The sequence below is a fragment of the Pristiophorus japonicus genome, chromosome 10, assembly GCF_044704955.1.
Source record: "Pristiophorus japonicus isolate sPriJap1 chromosome 10, sPriJap1.hap1, whole genome shotgun sequence".
In the NCBI taxonomy this organism is placed as follows: domain Eukaryota; kingdom Metazoa; phylum Chordata; class Chondrichthyes; family Pristiophoridae; genus Pristiophorus; species Pristiophorus japonicus.
The window spans coordinates 223,207,136-223,224,886 of NC_091986.1; the positions used below are offsets into that span (position 1 = coordinate 223,207,136).

The 17,751-nt window shown below is 44.5% G+C and overlaps 1 protein-coding gene across 3 annotated transcripts in view; it reads left to right on the top strand.

Moving 5' to 3' along the window:
- LOC139275325 (uro-adherence factor A) overlaps nucleotides 1-17,751 on the top strand; it is a 292,625-nt gene that overhangs the window by 258,291 nt on the left and 16,583 nt on the right. The window lies entirely within an intron of this gene.

The window sequence follows — 17,751 nt, forward strand, 5'->3', positions numbered from 1 at the left end:
CAAAAATATAAAAGTACGATGAAAAAAGGCACACTGCCTTTCAATTCTTATCCCTTTATACCTTAACACGACCAACATAGCCCCACCTCCAGTGCCCAAACTCTCCCAACATAGCCCCCTCCTCCAGTACCCCAACACTACCAATATAGCCCCCCCACTCCAGTACCCTAACACTACCAACATAGCGCCCCCCCCCCCCTCCAGTACCATAACCCTCCCATTGAAGACCATCCCTCCAGTCCCCTAACTCTTATAACAAGACAGCTGTTGTCTGGACATCCTATTTTTTTGCTCCAACATCCCACCCAGCTGATTATTACCCTCTGACAAAACCATTCACCCTGTTTAAATTTATTTTCCAATAGTTAACATTTAAATTTAATTTTTTAAGCTTAATTTGTTTACCCAGTCTTTATATTTTTTTTTTATATACACCAGTTAATCTCTTCCTTTCTCAACTATGAATCTTCTCTAACATTTCCTCATAACCTCTACACTTGAGAGCCATCTTGCTGCTCCTCTCCCATTCTTTTTGTGTTCCTAGAGCTGAACAATGCAACTCCAATGAATTCTGCCCAGTGTCTTGTATAGCCGGAGCACAAATGTGAACCCAACTGCTAATATTCAAGCAGCTTTATATATTGTTCCCCTTATACTCAGATGTTGAAAGTGCTGACTCAACCATTTTCAGGGCCCATTCCAAGTTTTCTTCTGCAAATTTAAACCCGTTAATTTGATAACTATTAAATACATTCTTTCAATAAGTGCAGTAATTTCCATTTAGCACGGTTTAATTTCACCTGACTTTACCTGCCCAATTGCATAACTGATAAGTCAATCTGGAAAATCTTACCCCACGCCAAGTTTGACATTACTGCTGCAACAATTATTCTTTGCTTTCTACTTTTTAAATCAAATTCTTATGGCAATTTTTCCTTACTCTTGTACTCCAATAGAGACTAACATACCATTTGCCTTCCTTGCTTGCTGCACCTATATATTTCAGTGCAGGGACACCTAAATCCCTCTGAAGAACATTAATAGTTTCTCACTATTTAAAACATATTGGGGGAGAAATTAACCTGGTTTGCGCCTCCTATTAGCAGGTGCGGATGGGCGGTAACGGGGTGCGATGGACTTACCGACCAGGTGCAGTGAAATCACCGACGCCCGTGAACTTCCCTGGCGGTTTTGCACTGGCGCTAACATTTACCGCCTTGCTCTCTTGCACCCCATAGATCATGACATCACCTGGTGCAGAGCACCCAATTAGCACCCCGGATGCAATATTCGCTCCAGTCCCCTGCAGCAACGTCAGGCGTCAACAGTTGCAAGAGGTGCGATCACCTCGTCTGGCCGCTTGGGGACCGATATTTAAAGTGGTGGTCAGATAGGGCAAAATTTATTTATATCGTCATTCTGGTGCCTCCTCATTTCCTTTGCCCCAGCGATTGCTCAGCCTTGCACTCTGTCAGAGTGCTTGGGGCTGCTATGCACGATGTCGAACACCGCCTCCAGTGTGCCAGCACCACCTGAGGAAGAGTGTGTTTGAAGACCAGGACCTCAAATCTAGCACCAACCTTATGGTGTACATGGCAGTAGTGATACCCACCCTCCTATATGACTCAGATGTGGACCATATACAGTAGGCACCTCAAATCGCTGGAGAAGTACCACCAACGTTGTCTCAAGATCCTGAAAATCCACTGGGAGGATAGACGCACCAACATCAGTGTTCTCGCTCAGGCCAACATCCCCAGCATCGAAGCACTTACCACACTCGACCAGCTCTGTTGGGCGGGTCACATCGTCTGCATGCCCGACACTCCCAAAGCAAGTGCTCTACTCGGAACTCCTACAAGGCAAGTGAGCTCCAGGTGGGCAGAGGAAACATTTCAAGGACACCCTTGATAAAGTGCAACATCCCCACCGGCACCTGGGAATCCCTGGTCCAAGACCGCCCTAACTGGAGGAGCAGCAGCCAGGAGGGCGCTGAGCACCTCGAGTCTCGTCGCCAAGAGCAGAAATCAAGCACAGACAGCAGAAGGAGCGTGTGGCAAACCAGACTCCCCACCCACCCTTTTCTTCAACCACTGACAGTCCCACCTGTGACAGAGACTGTAATTCCCATATTGGACTATTCACTCACCCATGAACTCACTTTGAGAGTGGAAGCAAGTCTTCCTCGATTTTGAGGGATTCCTAATCTGAGGAAGGACGTTCTTGCTATTGGGAGTGCAGCGAAGGTTCACCAGACTGATTCCAGGGATGGCTGGACTGACATGAGGAGAGACTGGATCAACTGGGCCTTTATTCACTGGAGTTTAGAAGGATGAGGGGATCTCATAGCAACGTATAAGATTCTGACGGGACTGGACAGGTTAGATGCGGGAAGAATGTTCCCGATGTTGGGGAACTCCAGAACCAGGGGACATAGTCTTCGGATAAGAGGTAGGCCATTTAGGACTGAGATGAGGAGAAACTTCTTCACTCAGAGTTGTTAACCTGTGGAATTCCCTGCCAGAGAGTTGTTGATGCTAGTTTGTTAGATATATTCAAGAGGGATTTAGATATGGCCCTTACGGCTAAAGGGATCAAGGGGTATGGAGAGAAAGCAGGAAAGGGGTACTGAGGTGAATGATCAACCTTGATCTTATTGAATGGTGGTGCAGGCTCGAAGGGCCGAATGGCCTACTCCCGCACCTATTTTCTATGTTTCTATGGTGATGATGATGAGCATAGGTGCTGTGGCCCTACAGCAACAAGCAGTTAGAATCCTTCAACCCATCATTGGCTGTTCAGACGACAGCATGCATTGCACATTGCTCAGTGCTCTGCGGATATCGCCCCTCTCACTTCCTTTAGCGCTCCAAGGGAAGTGGTAGCTCTTGATTTAGCTCCACTTCCCTCTTGGAGCACTAAAGTGGAAGTTCCCAGCAGCAGCAAATCTTTTTCGCCCGGCGATACTTTTGCGCTCCCTGAAAAGTTATCGCCCCTAACGGGGCGCCATGCAATTTGCAACCAATTGTTTTTTTTATTCATCCTACCAAAAATGAATAACCTCACATTTCTCCAGATAATAATCCATTGACCACCTTCTTACCCATTCACTTAACCTGTGTGTCTTAGCAGACTATGAGTGTCCCCTTCACAGTTTAATTTCCCATCTAGCTTTGTATCGTCAACAAACTTGGATACAATATACTCAGTCTCTTCATCAAAGTCCCAGAAGACAGAAGAATGCGTGGCAGGAAGGATGGTGCAGGCAGGAGGGCTGTTGATTCCTGAGGCAGTGGGACCATTTCTAGGGGAGGTGGGACCTGTACAAGTCGGACGGGTTGCACCTCAACAGAGCTGAGACCAATATCCTCGCAGGGTGTGGCTGGGGTGGGGGGGGGGGGTGAGCACTTGGGGACGGTTTAAACAAGCTTGGCAGGGGGATAGGAGCCTGAGAATAGATTCATCAGAGAGAGAAGCAAACCTGGAATTGGAACACAGTAAAATAGAAAGTAAATCTGGAAGACAGGAGGAAACAAGGGCAAGAAAATAAACAAGGAAGTTTGGCAGTGATAAATGGGTCTCCAGTCTTCCTGGTTAACCCTTGCCACTGGATAAAGGCCTAGCTCTGTCAAGGCTGATGTGCAACGGTCACAACACCTTAAACAAAATCCACGCACAGGCATCTTCCACCCCCTCAACTGGAGTTGAGGACTGGAACATCGGATCCTTTATTGAAACATCTGTGAACTCATGTGGAAGCAAGTCATCCTCGTTTGAGGGATCACTGATGATAGAAACATAGAAAATAGGTGCATTCAGCCCTTTGAGCCTGCACCATCATTCAATAAGATCATGGCTGATCATTCACCTCAGTACCTCTTTCCTGCTTTCTCTCCATACCTCTTGATCCCTTAAGCCATCAGGGCCATATCTAACTTCCTCTTGAATATATCTAACAAACTGGCATCAACAACTCTCTGCATTAGAGAATTCCACAGGTTAACAACTCTCAGAATGAAGAACTTTCTCCTCATCTCGGTCCTAAATGGCCTACCTCTTGTCCTTAGACTGTGACCCCTGGTTCTGGACTTCCCCAACATCACGAACATTCTTCCTGCAGCTAATCTGTCCAATCCGATCAGAATGTTATATGTTTCTATGAGATCCCCCCCTCATTTCTTCTAAATTCCATTGAATACAAACCTAGTCAATCCAGTCTTTCTTCATGTCAGTCCCGTCATCCCGGGAATCAATCTGGTGAACCTTCGCTGCACACCCTCAATAGCAAGAATGTCCTTCCTCAGATTAGGAGAGCAAAACTATACACAATGTTCCAGGTGTGGCCTCACCAAGGCTCTGTACAACTGTAGTAAGACCTCCCTGCTCCTATACCAGTATTAAAACACTCTACCTAAAACGCACGCAGCATTCAAAATAAAGTAAATGAGTTGACGGCACATATCATTACAAATGGGTATGATTTGGTGGCCATTACAGAAACATGGTTGCAGGGTGGCCAAGACTGGGAATTAAATATACAGGGGTATCTGACAATTCGGAAAGATAGACAAGAAGGGAAAGGAAGTGGGGTTAATAAAGGATGATATCAGGGCAGTTGTGAGAGACGATATTGGCTCTAATGAACAAAATGTTGAATCATTGTGGGTGGAGATTAGAGATAGTAAGGGGAAAAAGTCACTGGTGGGCGTAGTTTATAGGCGCCCAAATAATAACTTCACGGTGGGGCAGGCAATAATTAAGGGAATAATGGAGGCATGTGAAAAAGGAACGGCAGTAATCATGGGGGATTTTAACCTATATATCGATTGGTCAAACCAAATCGCACAGGGTAGCCTTGAGGAGGAATTCATAGAATGCATACAGGATTGTTTCTTAAAACAGTATGTTACAGAACCTACAAGGGAGCAAGCTATCTTAGATCTGGTCCTGTGTAATGAGACAGGAATAATAAACGATCTGCTAGTAAAAGATCCTCTCGGAATGAGTGATCACAGTATGGTTGAATTTGTAATACAGATTGAGGGTGAGGAAATAGTGTCTCAAACAAGTGTAATATGCTTAAACAAAGGGGACTACAGTGGGATGAGGACAGAGTTGGCTGAAGTAGACTGGAAACAGAGACTAAACAGTGGCACAATTGAGGAACAGTGGAGGACTTTTAAGGAGCTCTTTCATAGTGCTCAACAAAAATATATTCCAGTGAAAAAGAAGGGCGGTAAGAGAAGGGATAACCAGCCGTGGATAACCAAGGAAATAAAAGAGTGTATCAAATTAAAAACCAATGCGTATAAGGTGGCCAAGGTTAGTGGGAAACTAGAAGATTGGGAAAATTTTAAACGACAGCAAAGAATGACTAAGAAAGCAATAAAGAAAGGAAAGATAGATTACGAAAGTAAACTTGCGCAAAACAAAAACAGATAGTAAAAGCTTTTACAGATATATAAAACGGAAAAGAGTGACTAAAGTAAATGTTGGTCCCTTAGAAGATGAGAAGGGAGATTTAATAATGGAAAAATGTGGAAATGGCTGAGACCTGAAACAATTATTTTGCTTCGGTCTTCACAGTGGAAGACACAAAAACCATGCCAAAAATTGCTGGTCACAGGAATGTGGGAAGGGAGGACCTGGAGATAATCACTAACACTAAGGGGGTTGTGCTGGACAGGCTAATGGGACTCAAGGTAGACAAGTCCCCTGGTCCTGATGAAATGCATCCCAGGGTATTAAAAGAGATGGCGGAAGTTAGAGCAGATGCATTCGTTATAAGCTACCAAAATTCTCTAAACTCTGGGGAGGTACCAGCGAATTGGAAAGCAGCTAATGTAACACCTCCGTTTAAAAAAGGGGGCAGACAAAAGGCAGGTAACTATAGGCCGGTTAGTTTAACATCTGTAGTGGGGAAAAGGCTTGAAGCTATCATTAAGGAAGAAATAGCGAGACATCTAGATAGGAATAGTGCAATCAAGCAGACGCAACATGGATTCATGAAGGGGAAATCATGTTTAACTAATTTACTGGAATTCTTTGAGGATATAACGAGCATGGTGGATAGAGGTGTACCGATGGATGTGGTGTATTTAGATTTCCAAAAGGCATTCGATAAGGTGCCACACAAAAGGTTACTGCAGAAGATAAAGATACGCGGAGTCAGAGGAAATGTATTAGCATGGATAGAGAATTGGTTGGCTAACAGAAAGCAGAGAGTTGGGATAAATGGGTCCTTTTCGGGTTGGAAATCGGTGGTTAGTGGTGTGCCACAGGGATCGGTGCTGGGACCACAACTGTTTACAATATACATAGATGACCTGGAGGAGGGGACAGAGTGTAGTGTAACAAAATTTGCAGATGACACAAAGATTAGTGGGAAAGCGGGTTGTGTAGAGGACACAGAGAGACTGCAAAGAGATTTAGATAGGTTAAGCGAATGGGCTAAGGTTTGGCAGATAGAATACAATGTCAGAAAATGTGAGGTCATCCACCTTTGAAAAAAAAAGTAAAAGGGAATATTATTTGCATGGGGAGAAATTACAACATGCTGCAGTGCAGAGGGACCTGGGGGTCCTTGTGCATGAATCCCAAAAAGTTAGTTTGCAGGTGCAGCAGGTAATCAGGAAGGCGAATGGAATGTTGGCCTTCATTGCGAGAGGGATGGAGTACAAAAGCAGGGAGGTCCTGCTGCAACTGTACAGGGTATTGGTGAGGCCGCACCTGGAGTACTGCGTGCAGTTTTGGTCACCTTACTTAAGGAAGGATATACTAGCCTTGGAGGGGGTACAGAGACGATTCACTAGGCTGATTCTGGAGATGAGGGGGTTACCTTATGATGATAGATTGAGTAGACTGGGTCTTTACTCGTTGGAGTTCAGAAGGATGAGGGGTGATCTTATCGAAACATTTAAAATAATGAAAGGGATAGACAAGATAGAGGCAGAGAGGTTGTTTCCGCTGGTCAGGGAGACTAGAATTAGGGGGCACAGCCTCAAAATACATGGGAGCCAATTTAAAACAGTTGAGGAATTTCTTCTCCCAGAGGGTTGTGAATCTGTGGAATTCTCTGCCCTAGGAAGCAGTTGAAGCTAGCTCATTGAATATATTCAAATCAGATAGATAGATTTTTAACCAATAAGGGAATTAAGGGTTATGGGGAGCGGGTGGGTAAGTGGAGCTTGTTGATCTTGTTGAATGGCGGAGCAGGCTCGAGGGGCTAGATGGCCTACTCCTGTTCCAGTTCTTATGTTCTTGTACTCAAATCTTCTCCCTATGAAGGCCAACATGCCATTTGGCTTCTTCACTGCCTGCTGTAACTGTATGCTAACTTTCAATGACTGATGTACCATGACACCCAGGTCTCGTTGCACCTCGGCTTTTACTAATCTGTCACCATTCAGATAATAATCTGTCTTCCTGTTTTTAATCACCAAAGTAGATAACCTCACATTTATCTACAATTTACCACATCTGCCATGTATTTGTCCACTCACCTAACCTGTCCAAGTCTCCCTGTAGCCTCTTAGCATCCTCCTCACAGCTCACACCACCACCCAGCTTAGTGTTGTCTGCAAACTTGGAGATACTACACTCAATTCCTTCATCTAAAATCATTGATGTATATTGTAAATTGCTGGGGTCCCAGCATTGAACCCTGCGGCACCCCACTAGTCACTGCCGGCCATTCTCAGAAGGACCCATTTATCTCTATGCTCCGGTTGGCAGACGGGAAGCAGTTCTCTATCAACGTCAATACATTACCCCCAATACCATGTGCTTTAACATTGCACACTAATCTCTTGTGGGGGACCTTGTCAAAAGCCTTTTGAAAGTCCAAATACACCACATCCACTGGTTCTCCCTGTCCACTCTACGAGTTACTTCCTCAAAAAATTCCAGAAGATTTGTCAAGCATGATTTCGCTTTCACAAATCCATGCCGACTTGGACTGATCCTGTCACTGCTTTCCAAATGCGCTGCTATTTTATCTTTAATAATTGATTCCAACATTTTCCCCACTGCTGATGTCAGGCTAACCAGTCTGTAATTCCCCGTTTTCTCTCCCTCCTTTTTCTTTTAAAAAAAAAAGTGTTACATTAACTACCCTCCAGTCCATAGGAACTGATCCAGAGTCAATAGACTGTTGGAAAATGATCACCAATGCATCCACTATTTCTAGTGCCACTTCCTTAAGTACTCTGGGATGCAGACAATCAGGCCCTGGGGATTTATCGGCCTTCAATCCCATCAATTTCCCTAACACAATTTCCTGAATAAAAATTTCCTTCAGTTCCTCCTTCTCGCTAGACCCTCGGTCCCAGAATATTTCTGGGAGGTTGTATGTGACTTCCTTCATGAAGACTGAACAAATATTTTGCTTCTATTGATCTGTCATTTCTTTGTTCCCCATTATAAATTCACCTGAAGCTGACTGCAAAGGCCCTACATTTGTCTTCACTAATCTTTTTCTCTTCACATATCTATAGAAGCTTTTGCAGTCAGTTTTTATGTTCCCTGCAAGCTTCCTCTCATATTCTATTTCCCCCCTCCTAATTAAACCCTTTGTCCTCCTCTGCTGAATTCTAAATTTCTCCCAGTCCTCAGGTTTGCTGCTTTTTTTGGCCAATTTATATGCCTCTTCCTTGGATTTAACACTATCCCTAATTTCCCTTGTTAGCCACGGTTGAGCCACCTTCCCCGTTTTATTTTTACTCCAGACAGGGATGTACAATTGTTGAAGTTCATCCATGTGATCTTTAAATGTTTGCTATTGCCTATCCACCTTCAACCCTTTATGTATCATTCACCAGTCTATTCTAGCCAATTCATGTCTCATACCGTCGAAGTTAACCTTTCCTTAAGTTCAGGACGCTAGTCTCTGAATTAACTGTGTCACTCTCCATCTTAATAAAGAATTCTACCATATTATGGTCACTCTTCCCCAAGGGGCCTCGCACAACAAGATTGCTAATTAGTCTTTTCTCATTACACATCACCCAGTCTAGGATGGCCAGCCCTCTAGTTGGTTCCTCAACATATTGGTCGAGAAAACCATCCCTAATACACTCCAGGAAATCCTCCTCCACCGCATTGCTACCAGTTTGGTTAGCCCAATCAATATATAGGATTAAAGTCACCCATGATAACTGCTGTACCTTTATTGCACGCATCCCTAATTTCTTGTTTGATGCTGTCCCCAACCTCACTACTACTGTTTGGTGGTCTGTACACAACTCCCACCAGCGTTTTCTGCCCTTTGGTATTCTGCATCTCTACCCATACAGATTCCACATCATCCAAGCTAATATCCTTCCTTACTATTGCGTTAATTTCCTCTTTAACCAGCAACACCACCCCACCTCCTTTTCCTTTCTGTCTATCCTTCCTGAATGTTGAATACCCTTGGATGTTGAGTTCCCAGCCTTGGTCACCCTGGAGCCATGTCTCCGTAATCCCTATATCATATTCATTAAAGCTGCCTGCGCAGAAAATTCATCCACCTTATTACGAATACTTCTCGCATTGAGGCACAGAGCCTTCAGGCTTCCCTTTTAACATACTTTGTCCCTTTAGAATTATGCTGTAATATGGCCCTTTTTGATTTTTGCCTTGGGTTTCTCTGCCCTCCACTTTTACTTTTCTTCTGCACACAATACTCAAGATGTGGTCTCACCAAGGCCCTATACAACTGCAGTAAGACCTCCCTGCTCCTATAATCAAATCCCCTCACTATGAAGGCAAGCATGCGATTTGCTTTCTTCACTGCCTGCTGTACCTGCATGCCTACCTTCAATGACTGATTAACCACGACACCCAGGTCTCATTACACCTCCCCTTTTACTAAACTGTCACCATTCAGATAATAATCTGCCTTCCTGTTTATGCCACCAAAGTGGATAACCTCACTTATCCACATTATACTGCATCTGCCATGCATTTGCCCATTCACCTAACCTGTCCAAGTCACCCTGCAGACTCCTAGCATCCTCCTCGCAGCTCGCACTGCCACCCATCTTTGTGGCATCTGCAAACTTGGAGATATTGCATTCAATTCCTTCTTCTAAATCATTAATGTATATTGTAAATAGCTGGGGTCCCAGCACTGAACCCTGCGGCACCCCACTAGTCACTGCCTGCCATTCTGAAAAGGACCCATTTATCCCTATGCTCTGCTTCCTGTCTGCCAACCAGTTCTCTATCCACGTCAATACATTACCCCCAATACCATGTGCCTTAATTTTGCACACTAATCTCGTCTGTGGGACTTTGCCAAAAGCCTTTTGAAAGTCCAAATACACCAAAATCCACTGGTTCTCCCTTATCCACTTTACTAGTTACATCCTCAAAAAACTCTAGATTTGTCAAGCATGATTTTCCCTTTCATAAATCCATGCTGATTTGGACCAATCCTGTCACTGCTTTCCAAATGTGCTGCTATTACATCTTTAATAATTGATTCCAGCATTTTCCCCACCACCGATGTCAGGCTAACCGGTCTATAATTACGTGTTTTCTTTCACCCTCCTTTTTTAAAAACTGGGGTTACATTAGCTAGCCCCCAATTCATTGGAACTGAACCAGAGTACATGAAATGTTGGAAAATGACCACCAATTCATCTACTATTTTTAGGGCCACTTCCTTAAGTACTCTGGGATGCAGACTATCAGGCCCTGGGAATTTATCAGCCTTCAGTCCCTTCAATTTCCCCAACACCATTTCTTGACTAATAAGGATTTCCCTCAGTTCCCCCTTCTCGCTAGACTCTCGGTCCCTTAGTATTTTCAGGAGGTTATTTGCGTCTTCCTTCGTGAAGACAGAATCAAAGTATTTGTTCAATTGGTCTGACATTTTCTTTGTTCCCCATTATAAATTCACCTGAATCCAACTGCAAGGGACCTACGTTTGTCTTCACTAATCTATGAAAGCCTTTGCAGTCAGTTTTTATGTTCCCTGCAAGCTCTCACACTCCATTTTCCTCCTTATTAAACCTTTAGTCCTCCTCTGCTGAATTTTAAATTTCTTCTAGTCCTCAGATTTGCTGCTTTTTCTGGCCAATTTATATGCCTCTTCCTTGGATTTAACACTTTCCCTTGTTAGCCATCTTCCCTTTTTTTTTCTTACACCACACAGGGATGTACAATTGTTGTAGTTCATCCATGTGATATTTAAATGTCTGCCATTACCTATCCACCGTCAACCCCTTAAGTATCATTCTCCAGTCTATCCCAGCCAATTCACATCTCATACCGTCGAAGTTTCCTTTCTTTAAATTCAGGACCCAAGGCTCTGAATTAACTGTGTCACTCTCCATCTTAATGAAGAATTCTACCATAGAAACATAGAAAATAGGTGCAGGAGTAGGCCATTCGGCCCTTCTAGCCTGCACCGCCATTCAATGAGTTCATGGCTGAACATGCAACTTCAGTACCCCATTCCTGCTTTCTCACCATACCCCTTGATTCCCCTAGTAGTAAGGACTTCATCTAACTCCTTTTTGAATATATTTAGTGAATTGGCCTCAACAACTTTCTGTGGTAGAGAATTCCACAGGTTCACCACTCTCTGGGTGAAGAAATTCCTCCTCATCTCGGTCCTAAATGGCTTCCCCCTTATCCTTAGACTGTGTCCCCTGGTTCTGGACTTCCCCAACATTGGGAACATTCTTCCTGCATCTAACCTGTCTAACCCCGTCAGAATTTTAAACGTTTCTATGAGGTCCCCTCTCATTCTTCTGAACTCCAGTGAATACAAGCCCAGTTGATCCAGTCTTTCTTGATAGGTCAGTCCCGCCATCCCGGGAATCAGTCTGGTGAACCTTCGCTGCACTCCCTCAATAGCAAGAATGTCCTTCCTCAGGTTAGGAGACCAAAACTGTACACAATACTCCAGGTGTGGCCTCACCAAGGCCCTGTACAATTGTAGCAACACCTCCCTGCCCTTGTACTCAAATCCACTCGCTATGAAGGCCAACATGCCATTTGCTTTCTTAACCGCCTGCTGTACCTGCATGCCAACCTTCAATGACTGATGTACCATGACACCCAGGTCTCTTTGCACCTCCCCTTTTCCTAATCTGTCACCATTCAGATAATAGTCTGTGTCTCTGTTTTTACCACCAAAGTGGATAACCTCACATTTATCCACATTATACTTCATCTGCCATGCATTTGCCCACTCACCTAACCTATCCAAGTCGCTCTGCAGCCTCATAGAATCCTCCTTGCAGCTCACACTGCCACCCAACTTAGTGTCATCCGCAAATTTGGAGATACTATATTTAATCCCCTCATCTAAATCATTAATGTACAGTGTAAACAGCTGGGGCCCCAGCACAGAACCTTGCGGTACCCCACTAGTCACTGCCTGCCATTCTGAAAAGTCCCCATTTACTCCTACTCTGCTTCCTGTCTGACAACAAGTTCTCAATCCATGTCAGCACACTACCCCCAATCCCATGTGCTTTAACTTTGCACATTAATCTCTTGTGTGGGGCCTTGTCGAAAGCCTTCTGAAAGTCCAAATATACCACATCAACTGGTTCTCCCTTGTCCACTCTACTGGAAACATCCTCAAAAAATTCCAGAAGATTTGTCAAGCATGATTTCCCTTTCACAAATCCATGCTGACTTGGACCTATCATATTACCTCTTTCCAAATGCACTGCTATGACATCCTTAATAATTGATTCCATCATTTTACCCACTACCGATGTCAGGCTGACCGGTCTGTAATTCCCTGTTTTCTCTCTCCCTCTTTTTTTTTTTTTTAAAAAGTGGGGTTACATTGGCTACCCTCCACTCCATAGGAACTGATCCAGAGTCAATGGAATGTTGGAAAATGACTGTCAATGCATCCACTATTTCCAAGGCCACCTCCTTAAGTACTCTGGGATGCAGTCCATCAGGCCCTGGGGATTTATCGGCCTTCAATCCCATCAATTTCCCCAACACAATTTCCCGACTAATAAGGATTTCCCTCAGTTCCTCCTCCTTACTAGACCCTCTGACCCCTTTTATATCCAGAAGGTTGTTTGTGTCCTCCTCAGTGAATACCGAACCAAAGTACTTGTTCAATTGGTCCGCCATTTCTTTGTTCCCAGTTATGACTTCCCCTGATTCTGACTGCAGGGGACCGACGTTTGTCTTTACTAACCTTTTTCTCTTTACATATCTATAGAAACTTTTGCAATCCGTCTTAATGTTCCCTGCAAGCTTCTTCTCGTACTCCATTTTCCCTGCCCTAATCAAACCCTTTGTCCTCCTCTGCTGAGTTCTAAATTTCTCCCAGTCCCCGGGTTCGCTGCTATTTCTGGCCAATTTGTATGCCACTTCCTTGGCTTTAATGCTATCCCTGATTTCCCTTGATAGCCACGGTTGAGCCACCTTCCCTTTTTTATTTTTATGCCAGACAGGAATGTACAATTGTTGTAGTTCATCCATGCGGTCTCTAAATGTCTGCCATTGCCCATCCACAGTCAACCCCTTAAGTATCATTAGCCAATCTATCTTAGCCAATGCATGCCTCATACCTTCAAAGTTACCCTTCTTTAAGTTCTGGACCATGGTCTCTGAATTAACTGTTTCATTCTCCATCCTAATGCAGAATTCCACCATATTATGGTCACTCTTCCCCAAGGGGCCTCGCACAACGAGATTGCTAATTAATCCTCTCTCATTACACAACACCCAGTCTAAGATGGCCTCCCCCCTAGTTGGTTCCTCGACATATTGGTCTAAAAAACCATCCCTTATGCACTCCAGGAAATCCTCCTCTACCGTATTGCTTCCAGTTTGGTTAACCCAATCTATGTGCATATTAAAGTCACCCATTATAACTGCTGCACCTTTATTGCACGCACCCCTAATTTCATGTTTGATGCCCTCCCCAACATCACTACTACTGTTGGAGGTCTGTACACAACTCCCACTAACGTTTTTTGTCCTTTGGTATTCTGATTGGGCTAACCGTATTATGATCACTCTTCCCCAAGATTGCCAATTAATCCTCTCATCACACAAGACCCAGTCTAGGATGGACTGCTCTCTAGTTGGTTCCTCGACATATTGGTCTAGAAAACCATCCCTTATACATTCCAGGAAATTCTCCTCCACAGCTTTGCTACCAGTTTTGGTTAGCCCAATCAATTTGCAGATTAAAGTCACCCATGATAACTGCTGTACCTTTATTGCACGCATCCCTAATTTCCTGTTTGATGCCATCCCCAACCTCCCTACTACGGTTTGGTGGTCTGTACACAACTCCCACTAACGTTTTCTGCCCTTTGGTGTTTCGCAGCTCTACCCATATAGATTCCACATCATCCACGCTAATGTCCTTCCTTACTATTGCATTAATCTCCTCTTTAAACAATAATGCTACCCCACCTCCTTTTCCTTCCTGTCTATTCTTCCTGAATATTGAATCCCCTGGATGTTGAGTTCCCAGCCTTGGCTACCTTGGAGCCATGTCTCCGTAATCCCAATTACATCATATCCGTTAACAGCTATCTGCAGCCAATTCATCCACCTTATTACAAATGCTCCTCACATTGAGACTCAGACTTCAGGCTTGTTTTTTTAACACTCTTTGTCCTTTTAGAATTAAGTTGTAATGTGGTCCTTTTTGATTTTTGCCCTTGATTTCTCTGCTCTCCACTCTTGCTTTTCTCCTTCCTACCTTTTGCTTCTGCCCCCATTTTATTTCCCTCTGCCTCCCTGCATAGATTCCCATCCCCCTGCCTTTTTCGTTTAAACCATCCCCAACAGCACTAGCAAACACTCCCCCTAGAACATCGGTTCCGGTCCTGCCCAGGTTCAGACCGTCCGGTTTCTACTGGTCCCACCTCCCCCAGAACCAGTTCCAATGTCCCAGAAAATTGAATCGTTCCCCCTTGCACCATTCCTCAAGCCACGTATTCCTCTGAGCTATTCTGCAATTCCTACTCTGACTAGCAATCCTGAGATTACTACCTTTGAGGTCCTACTTTTTAAATTTAACTCCTAGCTCCCTAAATTCAGCTTGTAGGAACTCATCCCATTTTTTTTTAACCTATATCGTTGGTACCGATATGTACCACGACAGCTGGCTGTTCACCCCCCCCCCCCCCCAGAATGAGCTGCAGCCGCTTCGAGAAATCCTTGACCCTTGCAGCAGTACTCTCGTTTGCGACTGCAGAAACGCACATCTATTCCCATTACAATAGAATCCCCTATCGCTATAGCTCTCCCACTCTTTTTCCTGCCCTCCTGTGCAGCAGAGCCACCCCTGGTGCCATGGACTTGGCTGATGCTGCCTTCCCCTGATGAGCCATCTCTCCAACAGTACCCAAGATGGTGTATCTGTTTTGGAGGGAGATGACTGCAGGGGAACCCTGCACTACCTTCCTGCCCCTGCTCTTCCTGATGGTCACCCATTCCCCATCTGGCTGTGTAACCTTTACCTGCGGTGTGACCAATTCACTAAATGTGCTATTCAGGACATCCTCAGCATCACGGGATGCTCCAGAGTGAATCCATGTGCAGCAATGCAGTCTGTCAGGTGGGATACACTTCCAGCACCTGAAGCGTCCCTGATTTCCCACGTAGTGCAGGAGGGGCATGACACGGGTCTGAGCTCTCCTGCCATGGCTTAACCTTTAAATTAACCTAATTGATAACAATGCCAAAGGTTTCTTACTGATCAGAAAAAAGAAAAAGATTAAATACTCACCAATCTACCAGCCAATCACTTACCCTCTTGGCTGTGACGTCACATTGTGTGTGCTCGTGACCATAATTCAGTTAGATTTAGGGTAATTGTGGAAAAGGACAAAGATAGATCAGGAATAAAAGTTCTCAATTGGGGAAAAGCCAATGTTTCAAAGCTGAGAGGTGATTTGGCCAAAGTGGACTGGAAACAGCTACTTGAAGGTAAATCAGTGTCAGAGCAGTGGGAGGCTTTAAGGAAGAGATCCGTAGGGTTCAGAGCAAGTATGTTCCCTTAAAGAAAAAGGGTGGGAATAACAAATTTAGAGCCGCCTGGATGTCAAGATAATGGATGCCTGGATAAAGAAAAAAAGGGAGGCTTATAACAGATACTGAGGGCTCAATACTGCAGAAACCCTAGGAGTATAGAAAGAGCAGGGGTGCAATTAAAAAGGAAATTAGGAAAGCAAAGAGAGCATGAAAAAGTTTTGGCAAGTAAAGTCACAGAAAACCCAAAGATGTTTTCTAAATATATTGAGCAAGAGGATAACTAATGAAAGAGTACGGCCTATGAGACCATAAAGGTAATCTGTGTGTAGAGGCGGAAGATGTGGGTATGGTTCTTAATGAATACCTTGCGTCTGTTTTCACAAATGAGAGGGGTGATGCAGATATTGCAATCACGGAGGAGGAGTGTGAAATATTAGATGAAATAAACAGTGTGAGGGGAAGTATTAAGGAGTTTAGCAGCTTTGAAAGTGGATAAATCCCCAGGCACAGATTAAAATGTATCCCCGGCTGTTAAATAAAGCAAGAAAGGAAATAGCAGAGGTTCTGACCATTTTCCAATCCTCCCTGGCTACAGGTGCGATACTGGAGGACTGCTAACGTGGTAAAGGGAGCAAGGAATAGACCGAGTAATTATAGGCCAGTCAGCCTAACTTCGGTGCTGGGACAATTATTGGAAAAAATTCTGATGTACAGGATAATACTTCATTTAAAAAGATACAGATTAATCAAGGACTGTCAGCATGGATGTGTCAAGGGACGGTCATGTCTGACGACTTGATTGAATTTTTTGAAGAGATAACAAGGAGGGTCGATGAGGGTAGTGCATTTAATATAGTGCATATGGATTTTTGTAAGGCTTTGGATAAAGTCCCACATGGTAGACTGGTCATGAAAGTAAAAGCCCATGGGATCCAGGGCAAAATGGCAAGTTGGATCCAAAATTGGCTCAGAAGCAGGAAGCAAAGGGTAATGTTGATGGGTGTTTTTGTGACTGGAAGGCTATTTCCAGTGGGGTTCCATAGGGCTCAGAACTAGGTCCCTTGCTTTTTGTGGTATATATCAATGATTTAGACTTGAATATAGGCGGTATGATTAAGAAGTTTGCAGATGATACTAAAATCGGCTGTGTGGTTAATAATGAAGAAGAAAGCTGTAGACTGCAGGAAGATATCAACCAACTAGTCAGGTGGGCATCATTATAGGCAGTCCCTCGGAGTCAAGGAAGACTTGCTTCCATTGTAAAAGTGAGGTTGCGGGTGACTGAACAATCCAACACGGGAATTACAGTCTCTGTCACAGGTGGGACAGACAGTGTTTGAAGGAAAGGGTGGGTGGGACAGGTTTGCCGCACGCTCTTTCCGCTGCCTGCGCTTGGTTTCTGCATGCTCGCGGCGATGAGACTCGAGGTGCTCAGCGCCCTCCCAGATGCTCTTCCTCCACTTAGGGTGATCTTTGGCCAGGGACTCCCAGGTGCCAGTGGGGATGTTGCATTTTATCAAGGAGGCTTTGAGGGTGTCCTTGAAACGTTTCTGTGCCTACCTGGGGCTCACTTGCTGTGTAGGAGTTCTGAGTAGAGCGTTTGCTTTGGGAGTCTTGTGTCCGGCATGCGGACAATGTGGCCCGCTCAACGGAGCTGGTCGAGTGTGGGCAGGTGGACAGGACAGTGGCAAATGGAATTCAATCCGGAGAAATGAGGGGTAATCTATTTGGGGAGGGTTAACAAGGCAAGGGAATACACATGAAATGGTAGGACACTGAGAAGTGTGG